Below are 27,421 nucleotides of genomic sequence, written 5' to 3'. Positions count from 1 at the left end.
CCGAAAAGCGTTTCAAATCTATACAGTTCCCTCGCCACACGACAAATAATCTCTAATTGACTATATGCTGTATTCTTAACAATTAGACTTTTTTTGGAAAAATATACTTTATTCATAAAATATCTGAAAGAACATTACAAAACATTTCAAAATGGTCATCACAAAAAGTGCAATCATATTCAAGTTTTCCACATAGGTCATGAGGTGCTTCAATACAATCAATGAACATTACAGATGTTTCAACATGGTCATAACAGTCAGACAGTGCAATGGTATTCAAGTTACCTACATAGATTATGTTGCACTCTGAGGTGCTTCAATACAATTGTGACACATAGTTTTCACTGCATACATTCAATTTGAGTCATAGACTTTGTGACCTTAAAGGGGCACAGCTTTGCTTCAGCAGTACAATAACACAGTGCATGCTTTGGCAGTTCTCCTTATAAAGCAGTATTAACATCAGACTTACTGTGAGCAACGTCATAGAAAGTTTTAAAAGAAAAAGTTCTCCTAAAATAATCAAAGGGCAGAATTATCCCCCCATTGAGGGGGAAGTTTGGGAGCGGGCACGTGGAGGTGCGCCTCCAATCGGCGACCCCAATCGGGGGAACGCCACCATTTTACGTGAGTGAGCCAATTAAGGCCCACCCGGTGTGATGTCCCCCAGGAAGCGCTGTGCACTGTCACATGAGTTGGGACAAGTCCATCACTTCTAGTTACACTTTTATTAAATTTTTAAAAACTTACATGAGACCTCATCCAGCCCAAGGATGAGGTTTCATGCTTTCTCTGAAGCCCGCCAGGGCTCCTGGCTTGCCTGCCAACCTTAAGGTTGGACGGGCAGTTCTGTTATTTAGGTTATTTACTTTGTCAATGGCCTCAGTTGGTCATTGACAGGTGGGCAGGCGCACAGCTGATTCGGCTGAGCCCCCGCCAACCTGAAAATTGAAATGGGGCGCGGTGACGTTGGAAGTTCCACCCCACATCATCCCATGTTATCTTACGTGTCGGTGAGCTGGCACCCCGCCCCCCGCCACCCCCCGCCCCCGCTGGCCAACTGGGAAATCCTGGCCATAAAGTATTGCTTTAACTTTGCTACAAATACATGGCTTATTTTTGCCTTCATCTAAATACTCGAGTAAATACTAATCCCTTACCTTTTTAATCAGGTAAACAACCAATTTGCATACCAATAACACTGTTAACTGTCCAGATGTACCCAATACAATGTGTGATCTCTGAACTCATTTACTTATTTTTGAAAGGAAGTTAGAAAAAATACTTGAATTTATTATAGAGCGCAAGAGAAGGGCAGGGAAAGGGAACTAAAATAGATAGTTTTTGTAAATATTACCTGCGCAGGTTCAGAGAGCTGAATGGCCATCTCTTGTGCCAAAATTTCTGTGTCTACGAATTAAATATCCATTATTCTATTTGTAATGTATTGAGAACACAGAAGATCTGTAGGATACAATTAAAGGGATGAATCAACTTGATCATCTGTGGATAATTTAGTCATTAGTGAGTTACAATCAATGAGCATGCTACATTCTGTAACTAGTTAAAATTCTAAATAGATAATTCTATGGGTAAATCGCATGGTACAATGCATGAAGACCAGGAAAGTCCCATGCTCTGATATGTGCTGAGTTAGCCAATCTCAAACATGCTTTTGTAGGTCCACATAATTGACATTGGTGTCTCCAGATTAAGGAGAGGGCGAAATTAACTGGTATAGGCACCTCCCCTCAGCGACCTTAACTCAACACCAGTTGAAGCATTATGTAGTTGTCAGAAGAAAACAGAAAACAGCAGTAATAGACCCCCTGGTCTAATAGCTTGCTGATGTCACTGTCTAGTTTCATATGAGGAACAAGGTGCCAGACAGATGAGGCCGTCTTTGGATTTGTATCCTGAATCACTTGTGACATCATAAAAAAAGAAAGAAAACAGATTAGGATATGTTTATGGGTTTAAAATTCTTCTTTGTTGTATGGATTCTAGACAGGCTTTGGTGTGTCAGGGTGAATTGGCCTTTCATCATTATATTATCTTTTCTGTGAAATCATTTTTAGGAAACTTAAGGAATATTTCGAGCTGTCACCATCATTGGTGGCACAATTCAATTTAATATGTGAACTCAAAGGAAATGAGTGAGCAATAAATGGAAAGCTCACGTTGCTCCCCAAGAGATAAAACAAATTATTCTATTAATAAGGTATTAATGTCATGCAGCTATATAGTGAATACAAGTCATGGAACTGATGATTTACTGAATATAAGCTTGCATTGTTGGTGTCTTGGCATATCTAAAGCCATTGTGCATTTTTTGGCTTCAATGCAGACCTCCTGTACGCTTGAATCAGTTGGCATGTTAATAGCCCTAATAGCTGTTTTGACAATTTAAATCAATTTACTTTACAAGTTTCTTGTTTGTCCATGAGGATTCTAGATCACCTTTGCTAGCTGTAGACCTTGCAGTCAAGTCTCTAACTGTGATGTGACAAGTTTGGCTGCAACATCAGGAGCCAGGGCAGGTGATACAGGAACTTCTGAGATCTCCTGCAACCTTGTAAGGTATATTGCATACCTGATGGATTCATAATCATATTTGGAAAGTAGGAATTTCTGACCATAGTTGTGCCTTACTGTCATAGTGTTAGGCCTCTTGATAAGTATATTTTTCTCCTCTATGGTTTTAAAGGGGCATTGTTATTATGGGCAGAAGAGCCCGAAAAGTTTTGCAGCATTTTTTCTGGCAAGAAAATGACACAATAATTCTCAGTGCTGTTGGTATCACCTTGTCATAATTTTATTTTGCAAGCAAATGAAAAAGAAGTTTGTCTCTTTTCATAAAGATGGTGGCCTTTTAAAAATAAATTTGACCTATGTAAGAAAGTGGTTGCCAGCTCAGGAGATCTACCTAAAAGTGGCCTCAAGTTTTAGCTATATTTTATTACGAATGTAGGCCTGCAAAAGGGGTACAATTGCTTTGGAATTAAAAAAAATCTTGATAATGCACTGTATTAACAAAACTTATATTTGAAAATAGTGACAGCAACGAATGTCTTGCACAGTACTGTAATCATGCATAATACAGAATTTCAATGTACATTTTTATAAATAGAATACATCAATGTGATTCAAAATATGTGAAATGGAAGTAAAACTTTGGTGTTTATTTTTTAAAAGTATACATATTCCTAGATTATTCCAGATTTATTGGGATATTAAGGACTATAGATGTAAATATCTCTAAAAATGAATAAAGATCATTTTTTCAGTATTATTGCCTTCTTCTGCACTGTATTAATTTTAGGAGAAAACAATTGCATATTTACTGGAACAGTGTTCTTTTCAGTCAGCTAATTTATGCAGTACATTTACGTGACACATATAGATCCAAAGGCAAAAAAATCTCACAGCAAAGGTGAATTGCATCATACATTGTTCACAGTTTGCACATTTGTGACCATTGACAAGAACAGATGTGATTAATCTGCATTCCATTAAGAAATGCAATACAGCAAAGGCGAGGGGCACACTACTTGATGTCCAGGACTCTTGTGGGTATCCTTTTGGCTTGTATATGTTTTAAGAAAGGGTCTGTAACTTGAAGGGTCAATTCTTCTTTTGGAGTCTCTTCCCACATCTAACATCCCCCCTTGCAGCTGTTCCCATGGGTTTCTTCCACCATTTCTTACACCTTCAAGTCTAAAAGTGATTTCCAATTGTACAAGAAATACTCTTCATAAATGGTAGAATAAATAATCATAAATAATAATAGAATTTTCCATGCAACATGAAACCTGTTTTTAGAAGTGAAACAGAGGATTTTAATTATTACAAAATGCAATTCTAACAAAAGAACCATGATTAATCTCGAGTCCACTGTCTCATGCTTAACTTTTAGATAATAATTAGAGTAAATATTTAGTACTTTAAAATAGTTATATATCTCCCAAAAGTTAAATGTTTGTGTTAGAGCTTTTTTCCTGCTGCAAACAGTATGGTTGCATTCGTTTGCAGACTATAACCTCCAGAAGTAATGAACTGAAAGTACCAACTTCCTCCAAAATAAACTGGACAAGTTATTTAAAGGAGCACTGTAAATCCTTCTCAAAGAGGTTCCTTGGGGGTATATGAATTCAATAGAGTGTTAATCTACTAAGTGTCAGTCAGGTGTCATGCCCAGCAAAGTCATGTCATTTTCATAACTTAAAACATCTGAGCTCATGGAACTGCCTTTTATTGGTTTAAAATAGACACTGATGAACTAAGATGGCTGCCAAGGAGCCAGATGACCTTTGCTTATTCAACATAGACTATCAAGCTATGGAAAGTTCTGAATTGCATAACCATAGATGGGGAGCTCTCCCTGAAAGGGACACATCCAGAAAGTATCCTTCTGTGGAACTCATACCATCCATTGTTTGAAGCTGGCTCACAACTCAGATTCAATGGAATCCTAGGCTTTAGGGCCTCCGAGTTTGCAGTTCAACAAAGAAAAGCTGACAAGACCAGTTATCCACTGGTTAAGTGTGAAAGACCCCCATCTCTCTGTCCTATTGTATATAAATGGCCTTTAGCTTTAAGCCATTCTGGTAGACAACAACATTGATCATGTGACCAAAAATGGCTTCTGATACTGATTATCTAAAGACTCAGAGAAACCAGGGCAGACTGCAGAAGAACACCAAGACAACAGCTGCATTCAAAGGCTGTGTCACCTTTTCTTTTTATGAGCCATCAGTCATTAGCCAGTCTGAGAACCGGACTCTGCCGCTAGGTGCAAGCCATCCAGTAGCTTAACCTGTTCTAGTTTCAAAGTTCACCTGAGAAACAACCTCCTGGATATTCAGCTACAAGAAATCTCACTGTGAGCCCTTCGCTTAGCAGACCCTCACTTTAACTATAAATTAGCAAATCAATTCAAGAAACCATAGGCCTCCACATGGGAGACTGGAAATTGTAAATCAGAGACTGGATTAACTGTAATCTGTAAAGGTGCACTATCTCTATCTGTGCCTAATGTCATAACAGAGTACCTACATGACAGCATTCTAAAGACATATTTTTAAAGACTACATTTTAAAATGAATAGAAGTGGAACTCAGGATGGCTCCTCAGAGCTAAAGATAGGTTTTGTGGGTTAAATATCTTATCTCTCAGGGGAACAAAGAAGACAAAGATACCTTTTCTGATATTGACTCACCATGGTCTTGGACTGGAGATAAACAGAGCTCCATTAACATCTTCACTGTAAAAATGCAAGTTTGCCTTGTCAAAAACTAAAGATTTCGGCCACCTAAAACCACAAGTAGGAGAAGACTTCTGACTGTTAATTAAAGTACCACAGTCTTTTATTTGGGACCATGATTCAACACTGATGTGAGGTCACATGATACAGTGGCCAGCTTGGCTGCCTGCTAAAGATAGAGCAGAAAATTCCAACTGCCTTTCAGAGACGAAGATAGAATTCCATAATAGAGACAGAGGTCTGGCAGGCAAAGCCATCGACTGCTACAGCCAATTAAGCAGCAAGTAACTGTTTAAAATATCTTGAAAGAGAAACTAAGCCTCTCTCCCTCAATCACTCCAAGGGTAAGAAAATACAGACATCCACATACAAATATGTTTGATCACAGGCAATAAAAGGTAATACCTTAAAAGTGTCAGTGACACTCATCTTTGTATGTGGGTGTGTATGAATGCATGAGACTGAGTGCGTGAAAATGCATTAATTCGGGATAAGTACATGAGAAGAAATAACCTCCTTTATTTTAAAACTCATGAAAGCTTGCTGCTTAATTATTTAATTGGAATACACCCGCCCAGGGCAGGATTTTCCCTTCTTCGGGTGGGTGCAGCAGACGGGCGCGGGAGCGCACGCAAAACAGACTGCCGCCCATAATCAGGCCCCAAGCTCAATTTCACACTGGCGGGCCAATTAAGGCCCACTCAGCATGAAACACGGCTCTGCACTGGCCGGGTAGGGCAGAGCAGGGGGCGGGGGCTTGTCAGCCACTGGGTCCAATGACGACCCGGCGGCCAGTTTAAAAGCGGCCTAGGCAGCCCCTGGAAGGCTGCCAAGGAGGACGTTCCCTGAACCAGCAAGACTATAGACCCAAGGCAGCTGGACACGGCAGATGGGAGGGCAGGTCAGGTGGGCACTTTGCCCCCTTCTTCTCTGATGAGTGCCTCGCCATCCTCCTGGAGGAGGTGGCTGCCAGGAGGGACATCCTTGTCCTCAGGGATGGGAGTAGGAGGCCACTGCACCTCACCAAGAGGGCATGGGAGGAGGTGGCAGCACCAGTCACCAATCGTGACATGGTGTGGCACACCTGGGTGCAGTGCTGGAGGTGCTTCAATGACCTGCTGTGCTCAGGAAGGGTGGTACCACGTTGGCAGTGTGCAGATGTGTTAAGATCTGGCCGTCCCCCCATGGACCTCAGGTGTGCTAGAATCTGAGTGCGCTCTGTCAGTCACACTGAAGCTGGCCAAGGGGGTGAGCCCTGGCTGCTTGAACTGAGTGCCTTGTGGCTCAAAGGCCATGACTCAGATGTGCCCTGCCAGATTATCCACAGCTGGGGTTGGCCAGGTTGCAATGGCGCTGCATGTACAGAGTGGACTAATCAATTGTTGTTCCAGGAGAAGACCACCCAAAATGATATAGAATGATTGCTGACAGGCGGAGGCCCCGCTATCCTCCTAATCCTCTCGAGGTATGACCAAGAAGCCCTAGAGCTTGAGAGCTGGCACACCCGTGCAACCGGGCTTGGAGAGGTGGGGGTGCCAGACGAATGTAGGAGTGCAGTGCACAAAGATGAGAATTTTGACTTAAGCAATCATTCTAGTGTAGTCTCTTCATTGATTTCATTGAGCCTCAAACTTGGAGTCCCCATTGATTATTGGAGTCCCCAAATAGTGAAAGGGAGATAGAAGAACAAATACGTAGGCAAGTTTCTGCTTGTAAGAACAAGAGGGCAATAATAGGAGACTTCAACTATCCTAATATCAACTGGATTCAAACAATATAAGGGGCACTGAGGGAGAAAAATTTATGCAGTGTGTCCAGGAAAATTTTTTCAACCCAATTAGTGACAAACCTAACAAGAGGAGATGCAATTCTAGACCTAGTCTTGGGGAACGAAGAAGGGCAAGTGGGTGAAGTGACAGTTGGCGGCCAAATCGGGACAGTGATCACAATTCAGTTAGATTTAGCATCACCATGGAAAAGATCAGAGACAAGGCAGGAGTAAAAGTCTTGAACTGGGGGAAGGCAAATTTTGCAGAAATGAAAAGGGACTTGGCTGAGGTGGACTGGACAATGCTGCTGGAGGATAAAACACTGGAAAACCAGCAGGATGCACTAAAAAGCGAGTTCCTAATTGTACAAAGTAGACATGTCCCTTACAAAAATAAGAGTGGTACTGCCAAATCTAGACCCCCCTGGTTGTCTAGAGGAATACAGGGGAAGATCAAACAGAAAAAGAAAGTGTACGATAGGTACAAAGAACTAAGCACTGCAGATAGCCTAGGTGAATATAGGAAGTGCAGGGATGAAGTAAAAAAGGAAATAAGGAAATCAGAGAGAGCATGAAAAAAGATTAGCAAGTAAAGTTAAAGATAACCCAAAGATGTTTTACTAATACATTAATGCTAAAAGGTTAGTTAAGGAAAAAGTGGGACCTATCAGAGATGAAGATGGAAACTTGTGTGTAGATGTGGAGGCTGCGGGAAGGGTTTTGAATGAATATTTTGTCTCCATGTTTACAAAGGAAGGGGAGGATGAAGATATAGTAGTCCAGGAGGAACACTGCGAGATATTGGACGAGATAGTCATAAAGAGAGAGGAAGTACTTGAAGGGTTGAAATCCTTGGAAGTTGATAAGTCACCAGGGCCAGATGGATTGTTTCCGAGGCTGCTGAAGGAAGTCAGGGAGAAGATTGCAGATGCTCTGAGGATGATTTTCCAATCTTCACTAGATACAGGGGAGGTACCGGAGGACTGGAGAAATGCAAACGTAGTTCCATTGTTTAAAAAGGGATCAAAGGACATGCCAAACAATTATAGGCCAGTTAGTCTTACATCGGCGGTGAGCAAATTAGTAGAATCAATCCTGAGAGATAGGATTAACTGTCATGTGGAAAGGTATGGACTAGTCAGGGATAGTCAGCATGGATTTGTTAAAGGAAGGTCTTGCCTAACAAATTCGATTGAATTCTCTGAAAAAGTGACAAGAAGGGTTGATGAAGGTAGTGCAGTGGATGTTGTGTACATGGATTTTAGTAAGGCATTTGACAAGGTCCCACATGGCAGATTGGTCAGGAAAGTGAAAGCCCATGGAATTCAGGATAATGTGGCAAACTGAATAAAAGTTTGGCTTTGTAACAGGAAACAAAGAGTAATGGTCGATGGATGCCCTTGCGAATGGAAAGTTGTCTCAAGTGGTGTTCCACAGGGACCCTTGCTGTTTGTGTTATAAATTAACGATTTGGACGTGAACATGGGGAGCATGATTGGGAAATTTGCAGATGACACAAAGATTGGCCAAGTAGTGGATAGTGTAGAGCTTAGCCAAAATCTCCAAAACGATATGGATGGGTTGGTGGAGTGAGCGGTAAAGTGGCAGATGGATTTTAACACAGAGAAGTGTGAGGTCATACATTTAGGGAGATCAAACAGTTACAGGGATTACACAATAAATGGGAATATACTAAGAGGGATAGATGAAGTGAGAGATCTTGGCATTCAAGTACACAGGTCCCTGAAGGCAGCAGTTCAAGTAGACAAGGTTGTAAAGAAGGCATATGGAATGCTCTCCTTCACTGGCAGAGGTATAGAATATAAAAGTAAAGATATAATATTGGAATTGTATAAAACACTGATGAGGCCATAACTGGAGTATTGTGTGCAGTCCTGGTCACCACATTACAGGAAGAATGTAATAGCTCTGGAGAGAGTGCAGAGGAGGTTTACAAGAATGTTGCCAGGGTTAGAAAAGTGTAGCTATGAGGAGAGATTGGATAGGTTGAGGTTATTTTCCTTAGAACAAAGAAGGCTGAGAGGTGACTTGATCAAGGTGTACAAAATTATGAGGGGAATAGATAGAGTGGACAGGATAAAATTGTTTCCCTTGGTGGAGAATTCGAGGACCTGGGAACATTGATTCAAGATAAGTGGTAGAAGGTGTAGGGGGGACATGAGGAAGAACTTTTTTTATGCAGAGGGTAGTGGGTGTCTGGAGTTTGCTGCCCAAGTTGGTGGTAGAGGCAGAAACTCTAAACTCTTTTAAAAAGTACTTGGATCTGCACCTTAAGTGCTGTAAGCTGCAGGGCTATGAGCCGGGTGCAGGAAGGTGGGATTAGAAAGGGCACTGGGTGTCCTTGGGTTGGCATAGACAAGATGGGCTAAATGGCCTCTGTCTGTGCTCTAACTTTTCTACGCTTCTATGGAAGACGAGGGCACAATGATGCAGATCTCCATTGTCTCACCAGGGTGCCTGGAATGCACAATGACAGTGTGATGGCTTTAACCAATGACATGTCCTTCTTCTCCCTTTTATGTTCGCCAGCAGGTGTTCAATCTCTGGACACTGAAGGGCCACCCCTGATACCGGAGGACCAGCAGGCATCATTTGCACCTGCGTTACACCTGCTCTCTGAAGCAGGCACCAGCGCAGATACCAGCACCTCGGTGGGCATTACAGCAGCGGCTAATATCTCGGTGCACATTGATATTGGCAGTTCACAATCGCTTGAGGTGCAGGTGGAAGCAGAGAATGCCCAGGGCGCAAGCAGTTGGAGGACTGCTGGGTACCAGGAGGATGCTCAAAGGCTGATGATGAGCCTCTGGAGTAGTCCATTAGGCGGCAGATGCTGGATGTCCAGCAAGATGTGTGGGAGGATCTGGCAGAGATCCTTGAGGGTCCGTGTGCCATTGTCATGAGGGTCTGTGTGCCATGGTGTCTATGATGGAGGGGTCCCTGTGGAGCATGAGCACTGCGTTGACCGTCATGACCAAGTGCACTGCCTCCCCCATCGAGAGATTGGAACTGTCATGGAGCGGCAGCTCCAGCGACAGAATGAGGGGTTCCTGGGGCTGCACTCGGACCTGCAAGCCCTCACACAGCACTGACCTCAAGTGGTCAGTCTCAGTGTGGGAGATGGATGAGGCACCCAGTATTCCAGTTTGGTGTCCATCCATCAATGGTATACAGGGAGGTCCAGAGCGACCTCACGTTGGCACACAATCTGCCTGTCATCCCTGCGGGATCTTCTCAGTGTGCTCTGGATGATGGCAGCAGCTCCTCCGCCCCTCCGCCAGTGACTGTGGCATCTAATGAGGCTGTGACAACTGGGGAGATGCCAGCCACGGCACTGGCCGCTCCCTCCCAGGCGGGGCCAACACAGGCTCCACTGGCCAGAGGACGACCACCAAGGTCATCAAAGTCAACAAGATAGCAGAATCAGCAGGCTGTCTCTAATGCTATTGCCAGTGAGGGGGGGAGCACCTAGACGTAGCACTCCCAAACATAAGTTAAAGGCACCATGAGCACAAGAGGGACCGATCATGGGTGATTTTCTGTTGATTTTTGTTTACTTTATGTATACTAGTCTGATGTTGAATACCAGGAACGTTCCTGTTAAGATTACTGAGCTGTCAGAATGACATAAGTTGTGTTTTGTTATCTTGGCTTGAGTATGCTTCACCTTTTTATTTCATTAGTACGGGGAACGCCAGTATGTAATGCTGGATGTAGGTGGCTCTGAACTTTATTGCACAGGCACTGAGTGTTCTTTGAGTTCAAATGAAAGGGTCCTTTCAGACATCCGGTATGGAGGCGGCAGCCCTGGCATGCGTTTGAAGCCGGTGATGGAGTGTATTTTTAAGGAAGTGGATGGGGTGCTGATCAATCAAGTTGCTTTGTCTTGATAGTTATTCACCCCAGAATTCACAGCTTCTGGCCTATACTTGAAGCCAAAGTATTTATATGGCAGGCCCAGTTCAGTTTCTGGTTAATGGTAACTCCCAGGACATTGATCGTGAGGGATTCAGTGATGGTAATATAATTGAATGTTAGCGGAAGATGGTTGCATTCTCTTTTATTGGAGATCGTTATTGCCTGGCAATTATTCGGCACAATTGTTACTTGTCTCTTATCAGTCCAAACCTGAATGTTGTCCACGTCTTGCTAAATAGTAACTGTTCCTTATTCATTAGATAGTATTTCACATTTTCCCAAATTATGAGATTATGAAACAGCCATAACAAAAACAGTAAATGAAAAGAAACAAAATACATCAAAATACCCAAATATTTTTAAGTTTGCGGCATAATTGTTTAACATCTGGCTGATTTGAAATTACACCTGGATTTGCAATGCTATTCTTCTGGGTTATTTCCTATGTTATGATCCCAGCTGGTGTTATTACTGAACAAGTCAGATCCCAGAATGGAACATGGCTTGATAGACCTTTTTTTTTAACCCGTGGTGGGTACTTACTGAAACAGATTTACATGAGTCTGCTGTTGATATTTTTTAACAAAAAGATAAAACATTTATTAGCCGAGAAACATCAACTTCATTACACTAGACAACAAAAAGGTTGGAAACATTTCAACACAGACACAAAGGGAAAAACTGATTCAAACTCACGCTATCCCTTTTATCCCAGTAATACCCTTACAGACCCAACACTCCAGTGAAGAGGTACCACTATTTCCACACCAAGGTGAGAGCTGGTTCAGTTGCAAAGAGATTTCTTTCCCAGTCGATTTCTGAACATTCACTAGAAGTCCTTCCACAATTGGCATCCCCCCTAAGGTACCCAGAAAACTCACTCTAAATTCACTATTACTTTAACATTAGAGCAATACATGTGATTCCTTAAACTCATTTCCTCAGCAGTCTAGCATCATTTCCAGCTAAAGAGAGTCTTAAACTTTTCCTGTCTTCGCACTGTGATATAAACATACCAATTGAAACTAAAAACTGCTTTTCTTGTCTCTCCCTGTATCTCTGTGGGTCTCTCTCTGATCTCCCTGTTGCTAGGCAACAACACAGTTTTTCAACTTTGTTTATTTTTGTTTCAACCTCGGTAAACTACTAATTCCTTGGTAGCCCATCTCTTCACTTTGAGTCATAAAACATCATTAAAAATGAATGAAACTTGCCAGCTCCATCTCACGAAAAACTCTAAACTGAAACCAAACCCAGGTTTCATCTTTCTTAACACACAAATAAAATAGAATATGAATTAAACTTAAAGCTATATCTTGTTCCTAAAACTCACAAATACAAATATAACTTACATAAAACTATCTCTAGTTCCTAACACCCATCAATGGAATGGCCTGTCAAGGAAGGATATCCACCAGAAAGCTCTGCAGATCTTTATCATTGTTGTTTTCTCAATAACAGCAAAAATGAAACAGAAAGGACAGCAATTTAATGTTGAAAACTTTATGTTGGAGTTAATAGCGTAAACTGTTTTCACAAGTGCAAATAAACATTCCATGTAAACTGTCTGACTTTGTTGTTTTAAGAAAAGAAACTGCATTTTAGCACCTTAATTCACCTTGTTAGAACCTTTTTTTTAATTCATTCATGGTACGTAGGTTTCACTGGCCGGGCCAGTGCATTTATTGCCCATCCCAAATTGCCCTTAAGACGGTGGTGGTGAGCTGCCTTCTTGAACCGTTGCAGTCCATGTGTAGGTGCAACCACAGTGCTGTTAGGAAGGGAATTCCAGGATTTTGACCCAGCAACAGTGAAGGAACGGCAATATATTTCCAAATCAGTATGGTGAATGACTGGGAGGGGAACTTCCAGGTGGTGGTGTTCCCATGTATCTGCTGCCCTTGTCATTCTATTGTAGTGGTTGTGCGTTTATAAACTGTCGAAGGAGCCTTGGTGAATTCCTGCAGTGCATCTTGTAGATGGTGCACACTGCTGCGACTGTGCATCGGTGGTAGAGGGAGCGAATGTTTGCAGATGCGGTGCCAATCAAGTGGGCTGCTTTGTCCTGGACGGTGTCAAGCTTCTTGAGTGTTCTGAGACCTGTACTCATCCAGGCAAATGCAGAGTATTCCATCATACACCTGACTTGTGCTTTGTAGATGGTGGACAGACTTTGGGGAGTCAGGAGGTGGGATACTTATCGCATGATTCCTAGCCTCTGACCTGTTCTTGTAGCCACAGTATTTATATGGCTAGCCAGTTCAGTTTCTGGTCAATAGTAACTCCCAGGATGTTGATAGTGGGGGATTCAGTGATGGTAATGCCATTGAACATCAAGGGGCGATGGTTGGGTTCTCTCTTGTTGGAGATGGTCATTGCCTGACACTTGTGTGGCGCAAATGTTACTTGCCACTTGTCAGCCACTTGACCAGGTCTTGCTGCATTTGGACGTGGACTGCTTCAGTGTCTGAAGAGTCGCAAATGGCGTTGAACATCGTGCAATCATCAGTGAACATCCCCACTTCTGACCTTATAATGGAAGGAAGGTCATTGATGAAACAGCTGAAGGTGGTTGGGCCAAGGACACTACCCAGAGGAACAATATCCATTACAAGCTTACCGACTACCACAGCTAACTCGACTATAGCTCCTCACACCCCGCTTCCTGTAAGGACTCCATCCCATTCTCTCAGTTCCTTCGCCTCCGTCGCATCTGTCCTGATGATGCTACCTTCAAAAACAGTTCCTCTGACATGTCCACCTTCTTCCTTAACCGAGGTTTTCCACCCACGGTCGTTGACAGAACCCTCAACCGTGTCCGGCCCATCTCCCGCGCATCCGCCCTCACACCTTCTCCTCCCTCCCAGAAACATGATATGGTCCCCCTTGTCCTCACTTATCACCTCACCAGCCTCCGCATTCAAAGGATCATCCTCCACCATTTCCGCCAACTCCAGCATGATGCCACCACCAAACACATCTTCCCCTCACCCCCCACAGCGGCATTCCGTAGGGATCGTTCCCTCCGGGACACCCTGGTCCACTCCTCCATCACCCACTACTCCTCAACCTCCACCTATGGCACCTCCCCATGCCCACGCAAAAGATGCAACACCTGCCCCTTCACTTCCTCTTTCCTCACCGTCCAAGGGCCCAAACACTCCTTTCAAGTGAAGCAGCATTTCACTTGCATTTCCCCCAACTTAGTCTACTGCATTCGTTGCTCCCAGTGCGGTCTCCTCTACATTGGAGAGACCAAACGTAAACTGGGCGACCGCTTTGCACAACACCTGCGGTCTGTCCGCAAGAAAGACCGAAACCTCCCCGTCGCTTGCCATTTTAACACTCCACCCTGCTCTCTTGCCCACATGTCTGTCCTTGGCTTGCTGCATTGTTCCAGTGAAGCCCAACGCAAACTGGAGGAACAGCACCTCATCTTCCGACTAGGCACTTTACAGCCTTCCAGACTGAATATTGAATTCAACAACTTTAGATCTTGAACTCCCTCATCCATCCCCACCCCCTTTCCATTTCTTCCCCCTTCCTTTTGTTTTTTCCAATAATTTATACAGATTTTTCTTTTCCCACCTATTTCCATTATTTTTAAATCTTGTATGCTGGGCTAGTCTTTCCACCTCACCCCCACTAGAGCTGTACCTTGAGTGCCCTGCCATCCATTCTTAATTAGCACATTCATTTAGATAATATCACCACCTTCAACACTTCTTTGTTCCATTGTCTGTGACATCTTTTGATTATCTGCTCCTATCACTGCTTACTTGTCCCTACAACCACACCACCACCCCCCCACACTTCTCTTCCCTCCCCACCCCCCACCTTAAACCAGCTTATATTTCACCCCTCTTCTAACATTCAATCAGTTCTGTTGAAGAGTCATGAGGACTCGAAACGTCAACTCTTTTCTTCTCCACCGAGGCTGCCAGACCTGCTGAGTTTTTCCAGGTAATTCTGTTTTTGTTCTGGAATGTGCTGCCTGGTCGGGCCAGGTTCAATTGAGGCATTCAAGAGGCATTCACTTCACTGCCTCTCTTCAGTCCCAAAGAAGAGTAATTTTTCCGCTCCAAACGTTAACTGTTTCTCTCTCCACAGATGTTGCCAGACCTGCTGAGTTTTTCCAGCACTTTCTCTTTATATTTCAGATATCCAGCATCGGCAGTATTTTGCTTTCATTCAAGGGGGAACTGGATTGCTATCTGAAAAGGAAAAAGGTGCAGAAGACCAGGGGCCACTAGTTGCATTGCTCATTTAGAGAGCTGGCGCAGACACAACACGCTGAGGTACCTCCTTCTGTGCTGTAGCCATTCTGTGACTGCGCCCTGCGAGCAGCCACCCTTCTCTTCCTCCCAATCTCAATGAGCAGCTTCGATAGGCCGAATGCTCTCCTCCCGTGTTGTCATGGCCCTGTCGCGCGCTCTGGTTTTCTCCAATTCCGATAGGAAGCGTCCGGCTGTCAGTCAGGAGGCTGTGCGCCTCCATTGGTCGGCATTTGGCCTTGCGTCAGCGGGTCGCACGACCTGAGGTCGTGCTCGGGCAGTTGGTTGATTCTGTTGCCGCTTAGTGGGTGACCGGGTACCGGGAGCTGCGAGTCGTGTTCCGGGGGATTGGTGTCGTGGTAAGTCGTGCTCTGAGGGATTGGTATCGCGGTAAATTATCCCTGAGTTATGTTAAAATAAAGATCTGGCGTTTCCGGAATGATTTTCTAAGCGCCGGCTAGTGGAAGTCTGAATCCTCAGAGGATGGGTAAGCAAGTTGGAGGCTCTCCTGTTTTTATCTCTCCTGATGTATGGGCTGGAAGCTGCTATCTCCTCTCTCCTGCCGCTTCTATTGCTGAAGGTTGGGACTGGGCCGTTACACGGTGGGACATTGCTCCGATCCAGATTGTTCTCAGTCTATCAGCAGTCGTAGCATTTAGATTTATGGCATTAGCTTTATTCACTCTCACTTTTCCCTTCCAGGAATGCCCAGCTCGAAGAAGTTTTTGTTCTACTCTGACTGGATTTCTGCTCCTCTCTCTCTCTTACCTTTTTCTCCTCATTGTTTCCTATCTCCACTTTAATTAAAACTGGTTATCTCAGCCTCTGACTCTTTCCGTCTGGATTTTAATTGAAATTCCACCCTTCATGTTTCAAATCCACCAGTGATTATCGATATCTCTAAGATAATTTGATGATCTTGCTGCATCCAAGCCAAATTGCAAAAGCAACGCCAACTTTCTATTTCAAAGCTGCCCTGGTCTGCAGTTCCATTTCATCCTTTGCTTCACCTGATGCTTTGCCTCATCTGGTGCTTCAACATGAAACCTTTTTTTCTTTCTTTCCAAGTATCAAGCTTCAACAAAAGTTAGATAGCAATGCCCCTCTGGATCCAATTCTACCTTGCTTTGACTCCTTCCCTTTTTAGAATCTCAACTTTTGGTATGTTTTCACTATTGACTTTTTGACCCTAATTGACCAGTCCTTAGCTAAGGTCTTGACTTCATTATCTTATGCATCCACCTCAATGAATATTGGGCGTGGTACAATGCTGAGCTTGAGTTTCTTTCAACTTTGCGCTAACATCTTTATTCAGGAGTCTTCCCACCCCCACCTAGCAAACCCCAACTCTCATCCTCAGAATTCTTGTCACCTGGACTCCTCCATCTTGCCTTTTATCCTATCTTGATCTTTTCACTGAAAATTGCTGGCATGATGACGCCCATCTCAAACTCTCTGCTCCTCTCACACTCTAACCAGTGTCCCTTTGAACTTAACAGCATTTTATTCTTTCAGGTCCAACCCTAACATTATCCAGTAAACATGATGAAAAGTCAGTGACCTGAAATGTTAGTTCTATTTCTCTCTACAGATCTGCCTGAGCTGCTGGATATTTCCAGTATTTTCTGCTTTATTTCAGAATTCCAACATCTGCAGTACCTTTCTTTTGTATTGAAAATGAATATTCTGTGGAGGGTGGTGCTGTTGTTGTTAGGTAAACTTACCTCTGAGGCTGAATGCCAATTTTCTGATATCTCCTATCTCTCCCACCACTGAACATCAAAACATTGTTTCAAGACTGTCTCTGACTTCATCTCATCTTCCCTCTATGCCTCCAATCTCATAGTTGCCCAAACCCTGAATAGCCTGCCTCTACCTTCCTCCTAAGATCCACACACCTTACTTCCTTGGAAGATGCACTGTTTCGGCATGTTCTTGTCCCACAGCTTTTTTTTTTATCTAAAGTCTACTTTTATCCTCCCTTGTCTGGTCTTAGCTCGCCTATATCTGGGACTCGGCTGATACCCTCAGTCACTTCAATTTCCAGCTTCCTGTTCCTAACTGTCTTCTTTTCATCATGGATGTCAAATCGCTCGACGCCTTCATTCCCCCAGCAGGACAGCCTGAGGGTCCTCCAAATGGAGGCCCAACTACGGCCCATTCACCACCATCACCTTTGCCTGGCTGAACTTGTTCTCGCTTTGAATAACTTCACCTTTAACTTCACTCACTCTCTCTCCAAATGAAAGGCGGTGTTTTGGGAACCTTTGTGCCTGCCTTTTTTGTGGGCCGTGTGGAATATTTTTTATTGCAGTCCTACGCAGGTTATCTTCCTCATCTGGTATATTGATGAATTTTTTCAGTGCTGTTTTTTGCTCTCATCCCAAATCAGACAACTTTTCTACAATTGCCATTCTTCCTTCTCTTTCACATATTCCATCTTTGACTCTTCCCTTTCCTTCCTCAACTTCTCAGTCTATCCTCAGAAATGGAGACAATCAACCAATATCCATTATCACTGATTTCTGCAGCTACCATAAGACATAGGAGCAGAAATTAGGCCAATTGGCCCATCAAGTCTGCTCCGCCATTCAATCATGGCTGATAAGTTTCTCAACTCCATTCTCCCGCCTTCTCCCCATAACCTTTGATCCCCTTACCAATCAAGAACCTATCTTATCTCGGTCTTAAATACACTCAATGACCTGGCCTCCACAGCCTTCTGTGGCAATGAATTCCTTGACAATGCTTCCTCCCAAACTGCTTCCTGTAATTCCATTCTCTTAGTTTCTTCATTTCCATCACATCAGTTCTGAAGATGTCACCTTGCATACCTCAACTGAGGTTTCTCCTCCACTGTGGTTAAGACCCCCAAAGTTGTCTGTTCCATTTCCTGCACTGCTACTTTTGTCCCAACCCCCTCTCTACCAATGCCTCCATGTAACCTTAGTTGCTTTCTAACCACGATGGGATTTCCCCTGTCCTTGCTGTCCACACGACCAACCTTTGCATTCAACAGATTGTCTTCTGCCATTCCTACTACTTTCATTGTGTTGCCACCGCCAACACACACACACATACACCCCCACCCCGCCCCCCATCTCTATCAGCATATTGAAGGGGCTTTTCCCTGGCCCGGTGCTTAATCACCCCAACAGCCACTTCTTTCCCACTGTACCTTCCCATGCAAGCGCAGATTGGGTGACCACATTGCAGAACGTGCCAGTTCAGTCTGTGAGCTTGACCCTGAGCTTCTGGTCATGTCATTTAATTCTCTATCTCGCTCCTACTCTGACCTCTCCGTTCTCTACCCTGTACACTGTTCTAATGAAATTCAGTGTAAGCTTAGGAATAGTACCTCATCTTTTACTTAGGCACTTTACACTTTCCAGACTGAACATTGACCTCAGCAATTTTAGAAGATAACCACTGCCCCTGATTTTTTGTCACAGCTGTGGTGTTCTCCTATTTTCACTTGCAAATCATCTGGACCCAACTTTTATTTCTTTACTTATCCAATTAGCATCATGCCTTTTGATATAAAACCTGTCGTGCCTTCCACTCTTTCAGCCTTCCCTTTTGTAAGCTTTCCCCACCCCATCCAAACCTCTTTTCCCTGCCTATGTACTTAAAACCTGTTACATATCAGACTTGATCCAGTACTGTTGAAAGGACATTAACCTGAAACATGAACTCTGTCTCTCACTTGACAAATGCTGCCTGACCTGAGTATTTCCAGCATTTTCTGTTTTTATTTTTATTTTTAGTTAATAAAATTCCAAAGCAATTTAACTTTCTGGAAGACTGTTCACTTTCTAGAAAATCTTTTAAATGCTACAAACCCACATGCTGTTTTAAAAGAAACCCTATGTGGAATCACTAATCTTGATTCCCATGGCATTTGTTTTTATCTTTTGCATTTTTAATTCTGCTTAAGCTGAACTAAGACAACTGATCTAATGATTGATTGCAGGGAGAGGATTTTCAGTGTCCATCCTGGTAATGGATTACTAAGTGGATTTGTGGAACTATTTTTCTGAAAGCATTAAATGAATGCAAGAATTCTAACATTGGCTAGTAGCCAGAAAGACACATGTACAAGACTGGTTAAAGCATGCAATTTATTTACATAATGGGTGTGAGGGAGAACAGGTTGTTGACAGGGTCTGTGAATGAATTGAATCCCATGCTAATTTTATAGCTGGAGTTATACTACACTAAATACAAACTAATCAGTGTGTGACATCCTGCATTGCTTTCTCTGTGTACCCTTAGTTTGCTCTGTCACTAAGACACTGCTCTTTCTGTGCTGATGTCAATCCAAATCTGCTATATAGTTGCCTCTGCAGTGAGATTGGTTGTTCACATCCCTTTGTCCACTAACACCTATATTAAACAAATCTAAGTAAGTTTCTACAGATATTCTGATAACTACTGCAAAGCTTTCTAGTCTTTTAAAATGTTTGTAACATATATTTTATAGGGTTATGCTGCAATTTAAAAATGTTATCCAAATTCTGGATGAACTTCATTTTAAGTTGGAGCGCTCATGCTCTCTCAAATGTTCACTGAACTGCCATCTTGAAGTCAGACTCAAAGTTGGCAGGTTACCTGCTGTGCAATATAGTCCATCACTAGCCAACTCTGATTTTTTTTTATAAAATAGCTGTAAAAATTGACTCAATACCATTACCCCACATTACTTGACAAATTCTGTCTTTCACTTTTAACTCATTTGCCTCATCTCATCAGCATTGTGTTGCAACTTCATTTGGCCTTCTAAATAACAACATTTTATCTTGATATCATTTGCTAATTTCAACTGCACTTCCTCTAGGCCTATATTAAAATCATTGACCTAGATAGTGAACAGTAGTAATCCCAGAACTGAATACTGGAACACCAGTACCATCTCCTGTTTCCTCCCTTCTAACCAATTTTTAACTCAGTTTGCTATCCTCCTGCTAATTGCATACCCCTTAACCTTCTTTAGTAACTTTCAAACTTGGCCCCCTTCCCTCCAATTACTCACATGCATGCTGTGCCATGATGACATTGCCTGAAAGCGTGACCGGTTCATCATGTATGTTAATGGCACCCAGCTGTACCTGACCCACCATTCTCTTTGACTGCTCCTCTGCTTCTGTGTTGTCAAGCTGCTGATCTGACATCTAATCCAGACGCTTGTTTGGATGACTCCTAGCCCCAGATTGTTTATAAACAGATTAAACAAGAGAGGTCCCAAAACAGACCTCTGTGATCTGACTGATATTCTCCAAGGCTAACAATAATCTTTGTACCATTATTCTCTGGGTTCACAAATTGCAGTGAGATAAATAACCAGCTAATCTGTTTTGTGGTGTTGGATGGAAGATATTTGCCTTTGAGGACACAGAACACTGAATCTTTTATGCTCACCTGAACAAATTGACAGACTGAGTTTAGTATTTCAAATGAAAAGCAGCATTTCCAATAATGGAGTAATTCTTGATGTTGCACTGAAGTATCAACCTAGGTTAAGTGTTCAAGTCCTAGGTAGAGCACGAACTCTCAACCATAGAAAAGAATACTGGTACTGCACCAAACTGTTTGAAGTGCAAACATTTGCAAAATGTTGTGGTGAATGGTTCAATGCTACTCTATCAGAGTTGGCTAGTGATGGATATTATATAGTGGATAGACTATTATACTATACTGTAGGGCACAAGTTAGAAAGAAAGAAGGCAAGTAAATGAGTGAAAAATGTTCTTTCTGATTTTCTAGAAGGTGATACATTATGAATTATATGACAAGAATTCCCTTGAAACAAACAGGAATTCAAGAAATGCCAAGGAGGATATTAGATGGGTGTTCTTACATCTGATAATTTATTCTTGAAATAATTTCATGAAATGATGGTATCTGCTGTACAAAATTACACCTTATTCTGTGCAATTTAGTCATGCAACTCATTTTTTTAACAGAACTAATGGTTTTAGTATTGTAACTGATACTTTTCACAGGTGCGTTCACACTTATGTCTAGGAGTTGGTTACAATAATATCTAGTGGATTACTCTTGCTGTAAACTTGAAGATGGTATTCATTTTAAAGATCTTTCCTACTACGATATTTGCTAATTTTATAATGTATGTGAAATGTGCCGTTTAGTCTATATTACCTCTCCCTATCCCTTTGCCAAAATCCATCACCACACACTTTTCTCTGTATTAAATTTCATCTGCCACTTGTCTTAACATCTTTTTGTCAACTTTACAACAGGCATCTTTTTTTTTACTATTGTGGAAGGAATGTGCAAGTCCAGCAATGCATACCAGGTTTATCTGTCGCCACCATTTAATCTCGCCTCTCATGTGGGGCTTTGGCAAAGGGTAATCCAAGCCATGAGGCTTATCTTCCCTCTTCTAGGATTATATTGGAATTCTTATTTTGGCTGGGATCTCTTCCTGCCTTCTCCCTGCAACTATTTGTTTTTGTTCTTGTCACCAATTAGTTTAACATTCTGGCCAGTGAAATCCTTTCTGTTGGACATCCCAAAGTGTTTTACAGCTAATGAAATACTTTGAAGTAAAGTCTCAGTTATAGGAAAGTTAGGTGAGAGCCTTAATTTGAGAGCTAACACCAGTTTCTGTCATTTTAAATAGCCTCAATTTAGAACCATAGAAAAGTTACGGTGCAGAAAGAGGTCATTCAGCCCATCATTGCTGCAGTGGCCAAAAAGAGAAAAAAGAAATTAGCTGCTCATTTTAATTCCACTTTCCAGCACCTGGTCTGTAACCTTGCAGGTTACAGCATTCCACATGCAGATCCAGGCACTTTTTTTAAATGAGTTGTGTTTCAGCCTCAACCACCAACTCAGGTAGCGAATTTCAGAATGCACACCACTGTCTGGGTGAAAAAGTTTTTCCCCATGTCCCTCTATTCCTTTTACCTTAAATCTATGCTTCCTGGTAGTTGACCTCTCAGCTAGGGGAAATAAGTCTTTCCTGTCTACCCTATCTAGGCCGCTCCATAATTTTGTATACCTCAATTAGGTTCCCCCTTGGTGCCCGCTGCTTTAAGAAAAACAACCCTGGCCTATTCAATTTCTCCTCATAGCTGCAAATTTCAAGCCCTGGCAACCTTCTTGTAAGTCTCCTTTGCACTCTCTCTGGAGCAATAGGTCCTTCCTGTAATGTGGTGACCAGTACTGTACACAAAACTCAAGCTCTGGCCTAACTAGTGTTTCATACAGTTCCATCATTACATCCCTGCTTTTGTATTCAATACCTCACCCAATAAAGGAAAGCATGCCATATGTTTTCTTGACCATCTTGTACCCCTGTCCTGCCACCCTCAAGGCCTTGTGGACATGCACTCTAAGGTGTCTCACTTCCTCAGCCCCTCTCAGTAACTTAAGTGTGTACTGAGTATTCCCTGGTTTGTTTGTCCCTCCATAAATGCATTATCTCACACTTTTCCAAATTGAATTCCATTTGCCACTTTTCTGCCCACTCAGCCAAACTATTAATATCATTCTGAAGTTGCCAGCTATCCTCTTCACTATCAACTATACAGCCAATTTTTGTGTCATTTGCAAATTTCCCAATCACACCTCATAGTTTCATAGAGGTTGACAGCACAGAAAAAGGCCCTTCGGCCCATTGAATCTGCACCAGTCAAACAAGTACTGAACTATTCTAATCCCATTTTCCAGCACTAGGCCCGTAGCCTTGTATGCCATGACATCGCAAGTGTGCATCCAAATACTTCTTAAATGTTATGAGGGTATCTGCCTCTACCTCCCTTTCAGGCAGTGAGTTCCAGATTCCCACCACCCTCTGGGTGAAAAAAATTCTTCCCCTCATCCCCTCTAAACCTCCTGCCCCTTACCTTAAATCTATGCCCCCTGGTTATTGATCCCTCCACCAAGGGAAAAAAGTTCCTTCCTGTCTACCCTATCTATCCTCCTCATAATTTTATACACCTCAATCATGTGTCCCCCCCACCCCCAACCCCCATCTCCTGTGCTCCAGGAGAATTAACCTCAGTCTATCCAATTTCACCTCATAACTAAAACTCTCCAGCCCAGACAACATCCTGGTAAATCTCCTATGCACTCTCTCTAGTGCAACTGCATCCTTCTTATAATGCGGTTAAACCGCATGCAAAGTGCCTTAATCAGCACGTTATACAGTTCCAGCATAACCTCCCTGGCTCTTATATTCTATGCCTTGGCTAATAAAGGCAAGTATCCCATATGCCGCCTTAACTACCTTATCTACCTGTCCCGTTACCTTAAGGGACCAGTGGACATGCACATCAAGGTCCCTCTGATCCTTGGTACTTCCCAGGGTCCCCACCATTCAGTGTGTATTCCCGTGCCTTGTTTGTCCTGCCCAAGTGCATCACCTCACACTTATCCGGATTAAATTCCATTTGCCACTGATCAGCCCATCTGACCAGCCAGTCCATATCCTCCTGTAATCTAAGACTATCCTCCTCACTATTTACCACCCCACCAATTTTCGTGTAATCCACGAACTTCCGGACCAACCCTCCTACATTCAAGTCTAAATTGTTTATATGTACTACAAACAGCAAGGGACTCAACACCAATCCCTGTGGAACCCCATTGGGCACAGGCATCCAGTCACAAAAACACCCCTCAACCATCACCCTCTGCTTCCTGCCAGTTAGCCAATCCTGGATCCAATTTGCTAAATTGCCTTGGATCCCATGGGCTCTTACTTTTGTTATCAGTCTCCCATGCGGGACCTTATCAAAAGCCTTGCTGAAATCCAGTAGACTACGTCAAATGCATTGCCTTCATCTACACACCTGGTTATCCCTTCGAAAAATTCAATCAAATCGATCAGACATGATCTCTCACATTTAAGTCTAAATCATTAATATACACAACAAACAGCAAGGGTCCCAACACTGAGCCCTGTAGAACACCACTGGAAACCGTTTTCCATTCGTGAAAGCAGCCATCGACCATTACCCTTTTGTTTCCTGTCACTGAGCCAATTTTGGATTCAACTCTGCAGCTTTCCCTGTATCCTATGAGATTTCACTTTCCTGATCAGTCTGCCATGTGAGACCTTGTCAAATGCCTTGCTAAAATCCATGTAGACAACACCCACTGCGCTACCCTCATCAATCTTTCTTGTTACTTCCTCAAAAAATTCTATTCAGTTAGTAAGACATGATCTTCACCTAACAAAACCATGCTGACTATCCCTGATCAATCCGTGTCTTTCTAAGTGACAGTTTATCCTGTGCCTCAGAATTGTTTCCAATAATTTGCCCATCATTGAAGACAGACTGATCAGCTTATAGTTTTTTGGTCTATCCCTTGCACCCTTTTTAAATAATGGTACAATTTTCTCAGACCTCCAATCCTTTGGGAAGTTGCCTGTACCCAGTGTGGATTGGAAAATGATCCTTGGAGCATCTGGTATTTCCTTCCTGGCTTCCTTCAGCAGCCTGGGATACAGTTCATCTGGCCCTGGTGATTTATCCATCTTCAAGGATGCAAGTCCCTGCATTACTTCCCCTCTCACTGTGCTTATTGTATCTAATATTTCACACTCCACCTCTTTAACTAGAATGTCTGCATCATCCCTATCCTTAGTGAAGACAGGAGACAAAGTACTCTTTGAGAACCGTGTCCACATTTTCTGCATCAACCCATGTGTTACCATGTACATCTCTGATAGGCCCTGCCTTTTCCTTAGCTATTCTCTTGCTCTTAAACATTCCGTACTCCTCTAGGCTTTCTAGAGTATTGTCTTTTGTGACTGCCGTAAGTTTTTTTTTTCTGCTTCATCTTGGCCTGTATGCTTCTGGATTGCCAGGGGTTTCTAGATTTGGCAGTACCACCCTTTTTCTTTGTAGGAACATGCCTACACTATGCCTATAGAATCTCGCCTTTGAATGCCTGCCACTGATATGATACAGTTTTTCCTTCTAATGGGTGAATCCTGTCCACTCATGCCAGCTCACCTCCCAGCATTTTAAAACCTGCCTTCCCCCAATTTAGAACTTATACTCCTGTTCTATCTTTGTCCTTTTCCATAATGATGCTAATCTAACTATATTATGATCACTATCTCCAAAGTGGTGCCCCACTGTTACTTCATCTACTTGCCCAGCTTCATTTCCTAAGACTAAATCTAGAATTGCTCCCCGTCTCGTTGGGTTTGTTAGTGCTCGCTAAAAAAGTTCTCATGAATGCAGTTCAAGAATTTTGTACCCTTCACACTGTTCGTATCCCAATTGATGATGTCAGGGTAGTTGAAGTTCCCAACGATTACTGCCCTATTGTTTTTGCACTCAGAAATTTGCCTGCGGATTTGCTTTTCTAACTCCTTTCCACTATTTGAGAGTCTATAGTATACTCTTAGCAGTGTGACTGTCCCTTATTTCTGAGCTCAACCCTTATGGCCTCATTTGATGCTTCATTTAGTTGCTTGTCCCTCCTCACACTGTATGATTCTTTAACCAATAATGCTGCACTCCACCTTTTTAATCCCCCTCCTCTACCCTGCCAGAACATTCCATATCCAGGGATGTTGAACTGCCGTTTTTGCCTCTGAAATCAAGTTTCCGTTATAGCGATGATATCATGCTGCCATATGTCTCTCTGTGCCCTTTGAAGTGTAAGAAGAATAACGAAGTTATTGTCACAGAGTTTGTAATATAAATGTTAAGTTGTCATCTATAGTGCAGTGTTGAGGGGTTTGAAGCTTTACGTGTGGTTGATAATGCCATTGAAGCTCCCTGAAAGGTATTGCATTGTAACATGCTTTATCTGAGCATTTGTTTTAATTTTGTAAAGCATAATGCTCAGTGTTGAAAACTGGCATGGCGAATTCCTTGAAATACCTGAAGAATTGCATCCTCTCATTTATTTGTTTCGTTTGCATACTAAGATGGCTGACATAAACACAGCATTAAATGTGGAGTGCTTCATCAGCATGACAGCTTAAATAAACTTTGCAAGAGAATCTTGTTCCCCATTCAGAGTTTTGCAAGACTTGCTTAACCAATTTGTATCTTTTTTTCTTTGAAACAAGTACTATTGTTGATCTCTAAGACACACACAAAGTTTAACCAAAACAGGAAGGGAAAAGGTAAGAGTGAACAATATAAACAAATGGATGTGCATTTTAGGGCATTTTACAGCCTTGTTGCTTTTATCCTTATCTGCAGTTCGCGCAACTCAAAGCAATTAAGCATGACCTTTTAGCATTTCCCAAACATTTCTATCTGTTTTGTTTTGTGCTGATTCCAGCTTTTGCTGCTCGTGACACAAATGGTTTTGACTATTGCCGTTTGCATATAAGTTTATGACTAACATTTTTATTTTCAAAATATAGGAAATGAGTCAGAGAATCAAAATTTAGCATTCTGTTCTCCTAATTTTCAGTTTTAACACAAACTAATGTACCTTCATGCCAAAAACTGATCGATGCTCAGACCCTCAGTATCTGTCAAGGGAGTTGGTGGATAGGGTTGGACTTTCTTGGGGTGGGAGTGATTGTGTCAAAAATGACTCTTGCCTGGCTGGATCCTGTTTAAAAGAAACATTAAAGTTTTGAGTTTGAGAGTAAATAATCAATCCAGAAAGTTCCTGCAAGATTGTGAATTATTAAAATTTAAAGGGTTAAAATTAAAATGGGTGAGAGAGGACCTGCAGGATGATGAGCTTGAGGGGAGGTGCTCCTGCCTCTTGCTTTTTTTCGAACAGATGGTTTCCTTTATAGCTTGAATTCCTCTTTTTGCGTTTTCCTTTTCCTCCCTCCTTCCTTCTGTGCTTTTCCTTCTCTATTTTTATTCTTACTGGACTGCATCTGAATAAAAGCTGCCAAAGCATAGAATTCCATGTGCAGAAATCATGGACGAAAGCAACCACTGAGGAGCACTGAGCAAATGGGTTCTACATGGAGACATGAAAACCCATCATAACCCAACATCCAGCTGAATGATCAAAGATATAAGAAATTGGCCTTCTGTCTCTTCCCGGAATCACAGGAATGGCTAGTATGAAAGTTGCTAAATGTACTGTGAGACCAAATGAGTTGGTTTATTCATTCACGGGGTGTGGGCTTCGCTGGCTGGGCCAGCATTTAATATCCACCCCTAATTGCCCTTGAGAAGGTGGTGGTGAGCTGCCTTCTTGAACTGCTGC

At 42.6% G+C, this 27,421-nt stretch overlaps 1 protein-coding gene across 6 annotated transcripts in view; it reads left to right on the top strand.

Moving 5' to 3' along the window:
• Positions 1-15,459: 15,459 nt before the first annotated feature.
• me2 (malic enzyme 2, NAD(+)-dependent, mitochondrial) overlaps positions 15,460-27,421 on the top strand; it is a 93,530-nt gene continuing 81,568 nt past the window's right edge. For 3 of the 6 annotated variants that reach the window (XM_041191956.1, XM_041191949.1, XM_041191924.1), the window contains exon 1: positions 15,460-15,603. The gene's annotated coding sequence lies outside the window, so the exon portion shown is untranslated. Of the gene's footprint in view, positions 15,604-15,643; positions 15,732-26,306; positions 26,364-27,421 lie in introns of those variants that run through there. The other 3 variants (XM_041191931.1, XM_041191973.1, XM_041191940.1) reach the window with 3 other exon arrangements.

The sequence above is a fragment of the Carcharodon carcharias genome, chromosome 1 (genome assembly GCF_017639515.1).
Source record: "Carcharodon carcharias isolate sCarCar2 chromosome 1, sCarCar2.pri, whole genome shotgun sequence".
Lineage (NCBI taxonomy): Eukaryota > Metazoa > Chordata > Chondrichthyes > Lamniformes > Lamnidae > Carcharodon > Carcharodon carcharias.
This window is presented reverse-complemented; position numbering and strand designations above follow the sequence as displayed.